We start from the raw sequence: 5,533 nt of genomic DNA on the forward strand, positions 1-5,533 counted from the left end.
TTTAAGTGAAAGTTTATTTTTTTAGCGCTTGCGGTGGCTTAGGGTCTAAAACAAACTCGGCCACTTTGTTGCCAATTTAAAATCCTAAAATCTGATCCGGGATCTTACTGGAAGACGAGCACTGTTGGACTGACTGACTCGGACTGCAGTGCTCGAGGACTCGTCGTAAGCTAGCGACCAAACTGCCACTGACACTAACTGTGCTGCTCAAGACTCTCTTAACTCTCATTTACTCCACCTTCTACCTAGCTGTGTAGGTTTGTAAGAAAACATACATTTCACTTTTTCTGCGTATTTTCAGAATGTTTAATTATATAAGTAGCAAATGATAGAAATAACTAAATGCTGCTGTTTGTCTTTTGTGATTTTTACGTCGCTGTCATCCGTTCATTTACTTTACAACTCGGGTGCGTCGAGAACTGATGTTTCACTTTTATTTCTTCTTCACCCAAAGGTTTGTGACTTTATTCTCTTCAATGCTCATCAAAGATTTATGAAGTGCAATCAGAGGAGTCCTGGTCAAACTGGAGCAGTTTATGTTTTCTGACTTGATTACCACAGTTCAAAAGGTTTTTCAGAAAGAAAGCTGCACAATAAGATCTTTAAAAGTCTCACTAATCCATCTACAGCTTTTAAAACTTGTAAAATGTTATGCAATCTATTTTGATGTGAAGTTGGTCTGACAGACGTAATATAACCTTAACTGCAGACATTTGTTCTTGTCATTGCCAGCTGCTGAAGTTTTGAGCCTCTGACTGTGTGCTGTGATGGCCGGTGACAATCCCAAACCACCGCGTTTATCATCCCCGACCTCCTCACATGTTCTTTTGATAGTAAAAATGCATGAACTCGTAGGAAAAGCAATTCTACGCAGAGTGGAAAGTTTTAATCAATGTGCCAACTAAAGCCAAAGCACTTTAGTGGATGTGCTGCACGTTAGTTCCTTAACGGTGCGTTTGTCAGAGGGCTCTACCTTATTGTCTCTGAGCAAAGCTTTGCTCCGTAACTGTTGTTTGTTCAAGTGCTACAGAAAATGAAATGTCTACCACTGCCTAAAATATTCTTTATAACACATGTTTTCTTTTTTTTATCTGGTCTGTAAGTATGCCCGTCTTCCTGCAGCAAGAGAGCTGCAGAATAAATGTTCCTTTTCTTTATTACCTCACATTGTTTTGTTCTTTTTAACTGTTTGATTGTAGCTGTTTTGTCTTTAGGGGTCTGACAACTTTACAGTCCAAAGAGCTGTTTTTTTTTTCTACTGGAATAAAACTTGTTGGGAGACGCAACTACAGGACCTGCTCATAAAGGACAATTTATTATGTGAGGAATGTCAATGGAAGATGAGTGCCACTGACAAAAGTATTTTTTTTTTCTCAGAACATGATAATTCTGGCGGGGGAAAAATCAGAACTTGGATTAAAATCAGGATTCTGACATTTGAATGGCTAAATTAGCCATCTGAAGTTGGAGTTGTAAAAATCTGTAGAAGAGATAGTCTTACCTTGTACTGTATTTTTTATTTTGCTAAGCATTCAGTAGAGCGCCCTATGCAACTTGAGTGCTGCTCCGCATCAGCCAACAGCATTAGACATCTGCTTACGTAAATATGTTCGTGTTTGACAATGGCTTTTTTGCTCTGTTGGTCAGCTTAAAGGGGTGCTATGCAACTTTTCAGATTTTTGAATCCTTTCCTTGAGCCAGCATTGGTTAAAATGGCTACTTACAGGATTAATGAAATGATGCAATACTTTTTTTTTTTGCCTGTAGATGGTGTCCTTTGAGAAAACACTCGGGTTTTTCTGCTGACTTGATTTTTCAGAAAAATTTAGATCTAAAAAAATTACTTCTACTTTCAGTATCATTCTGTTGTGCTAATTCCACAATTATTCCATAAAAAACGGCTTAAACCGGCGTTTTTATCATAGCTATATTTAAAAACTGACCTTTTTTAAGTCACTTGTAGCATTGTGGAAGGTCCAAAGAGCCATTTGTCAGATTCATTTCCCTCTGCTGGTGAATGCAGGTACTGCACCTCGGCTACTTCTTGTGTTTTCGAGTCAGTCTGCAGAAGCTCCACAAAGAATCCAGCAGTTACCCACTTTGCATTAATAGTTTCTCTGCCTGCCAACAGTAGTGCCAATGCTTTTTTCTTTGACTGTACCAGTGTGATATTCTACTGACCCTACAACCTTATGCTACATAGCCTCTAGACGAAGCCCGATCGCGGGGGTTTGTTGCTGAAGCCCTGGGGGTGGCTGGGTCAGCAAAGCTCATTTCACAGTGTGAACTTCGACAGGCGGAGACTGACCATGTGTCACTTTTACAATTGCTTTGGTGTGAAGGACAGGAAGACGCATGTTCCCTTGGTATGCAGAAAGAAGGAAGTGCCACTTAATAGCAAGACTGCGTGTCTTCTGTAGTCAAGTGTGGAACAAAGCAACATGTCCTCCCTTCAGGGACGAAATCAAAAGAGAAGACTAAAATTCAACCAATGATTCTTGCTGTTTTCCTCTTTCAGGAGTATATTGGGACCATGTTCTGTTCTTATTACAATTTTTATTCTATTAGAAGAAATCTGTGGGGCATTTTTCTTCCTTTTTGATATTTCTGTGCAAACTTAATCTTTTTCTGCACAGTTTTAACATCAACTCATCTTTTTTCCCCCAGCAAACACATTAATATCCCCCAGGTCCTCAAATCAATCATCAATTGCAGCTCCAGCCTGTTATTTTTTACAGGATCACAGATAAAACTGCCTCTGGGCTTGTGAAAAAGACTGGATATTTACAAGTATTGATCAGACAGGCAGACAACGGGGGAATTCTTAAATCAGCGTTAACCTTTAAAAGAAAAGAAAACGATGGAGGTAGAAATGCTGTGGGGATTTAAAGCTGTAACATCTATGGAAGCCACTGTTCCACATCTGCAGCAGACTCCACATAAATATACTAATCCCCCATAATTTATATCACCGGTGAAACCTTCTGGGGTTGGAAGCCTGTGGCAGAATTTCCACCTGAGAGGCTAAACATGTCACCGCGCAGATACGCACATTTAGCCGCCTGAAATTCACCTCTCTGGATTCCCACTCCTCGCCTGCACCCCTAAGTAGGCAGATTAGGTGGTCTGTTAAACCCACAGGAAGGCACTTATTTAGAAATACATGAAAGGGCAAAGTGAGCCAGGCTAATGACCGATGCCGTGTCACCGGCGCGCTCTGGGGTCTTTCATCATTCTGCAGAGAGGGCCCCCGTCCTCTGAATAACCCTCATTATATCAGAGCTAATGTTGGGGATGAGGATGTTCGAGTGATAAAGCACCATCACAGTCCTTCATTATACAGAAAGAGAAACAGGCTCGGTGGAATTGTGGTCGACCTATAAAATAAATGCAACGGATGGAGAATAACTCCTTTTTCAACACTTGTGCCATTTCCTGGCGTCCGCATGGTGCTCCCCATGAAGGGAGCCTTGTTCGCTCTGCGGCCATGGGATGGCACTCTTGTTATTCTCTAAGCCCAGTCGGCCGTTTACCGCCTCCTGCATCATTACTGCTCCCAGTATGCCTTCTTCTACCTCAAGGCTTCATTCATTCTTGACTGTGACAGACAGAATAAAAAAAGAAGATTCAGGCCTTATTAAGCATTTAGTTCCTACAGAATAATGACCGTTTCTAATTATAAATACACTATCCATCTGTTAATTACTGCAATGTTATTGGTGATAATGTGGTTTAATTATATATTTATTTGAGTTTTTCAAAACTGTTTATTTGTTCATGACTATTTATTCTGTTATTAATTGTTCAAATGACAACAAACCTATTTCTAAGAGCCGGTTTGGATCTGTAATGGTAGACATTACAGGTCCCTCCCAATCACACTCCTCCAGGTCATGCTGTCATTGCCCACGTGAGCATTGAAGTCCCCCAGCAGGACAATGGAGTCCCTTGATGGAGCACTATCTAGCACTCATCCCAGGGACTCCAAAAAGGGTGGGTAATCTGAACTGATGTTTGGCCCATAAGCACAAACAACAGTCAGGGCCCGTTCCCCGACCCAAAGACACAGGGAAGCTACCCTCTCGTCCCCCGGGGTAAACCCCAACACACAGGCAGAGAGTCTTGGGGTAAACAAAAAGCCAACGCCAGCCCTCTGCCTCTCACCCGGAGCAACTCCAGCAAAGGAGAGTGTCCAGCCCCTCTCAAGGACTTGGGTTCCAGAGCCAATGCTATGTGTCGAGGTGAGTCCGACTATCTAGCCGGTACCGCTCAACCTCTGCCACAAGCTCCTGCTCCTTCCCCGCCAGCGAGGTGACGTTCCATGTCCCAAAAACCAGTTTCCTTGTCCGGGGATTGGACCGCCAAGGCTCCCGCCTCGGTCTGCCACGCGATCCACACTGCACTGGACCCTTCATGTTCCTCCTGCGGGTGGTGGGTCCACAGTTGGATGAGTCCATGTATGCGGTTGGGCGAAAGCCCAGCCACCAGGCGCTCGCTCACAGGCCCCAACCCCAGGCCTGGCTCCAGGGTGGGACCCCGGTGACCCTCCAGGCTGGGTACTCCGACTCTGTTTTTACGTCCATGAAAGATCTTCTGACAATGTCAATGTGGAATCTTAATTATCCAAAATGGCCATTTGTTTTTTTTTTAATTCAGAGATACCGGATAGATTTAAAGAGACGTTTGGATCACCTGTCAGTGTTTGGTCATTTACTTACGTGTCTAAAACAAGCGGTTTCAAAAAGTCCCTATTTGTGACATCATAAATGGAGAAAGTAGAATAGAACCACCCTTCGTGTGCAAGAGAAAGCTGCTGCTGGAGGAGCAGTGGCTCTACTCTGAACCCCCCCACCCTAGATATTGGAGTTTTTCAGCTTATAGCAGCCTGAGCAGGGGATGGGTGGGCATGGCCAGCTCCAGCTTGTTTTCTTAAACTGACAGAAATTGTCATGGTGAGTATTGGTTGGAACCCATACGCAGGTGAGTGAAGCTCTAGGCAGCAAAATTCTTAAATCCATTTATTGTCTGGACTTGGGAGTGCAGAAAAGCCAGGATTAAAAGCACATCAACAGGGCATGACATAAGACGAGGACAACAGACTAGCACTAGACACAAGACTAACAAGGTTTAAATACACCGGGATCAGGTGGGTAGGATAACAAGGGGCAGATGAGTTCAATAAAGACCTAACGAGAGGAGACAGGACAACATGTCAGAGGGAGAAGGAGCAGATCCTGACAGAAATGGCTCATTCTGGAAGGCACTAAAACTGTCTAGCATCGTGTGAGTGAGAATTTCTACAAAGAACCCCATAAACACATTAGTTATTGACCATATTATGACAAAGTTGTTATAACGAATCTACAGAACAAGTTCGGTTTTTAAATGTAAACACAGTCGCGGAACACTCAGCCCTCCCCTCGGGTAAATTCCCTGAGACACTTGTGTCATAACCGGTAACCTGCATTGCCAGAGTAAGCAACAACGTCCTGGACTCCAGTTTTTAGGTCCAATCGTATTTTGTTGTCCGCAA

This window comes from Nothobranchius furzeri, chromosome 14 (assembly GCF_043380555.1).
Source record: "Nothobranchius furzeri strain GRZ-AD chromosome 14, NfurGRZ-RIMD1, whole genome shotgun sequence".
NCBI classification, from domain to species: Eukaryota; Metazoa; Chordata; class Actinopteri; order Cyprinodontiformes; family Nothobranchiidae; genus Nothobranchius; species Nothobranchius furzeri.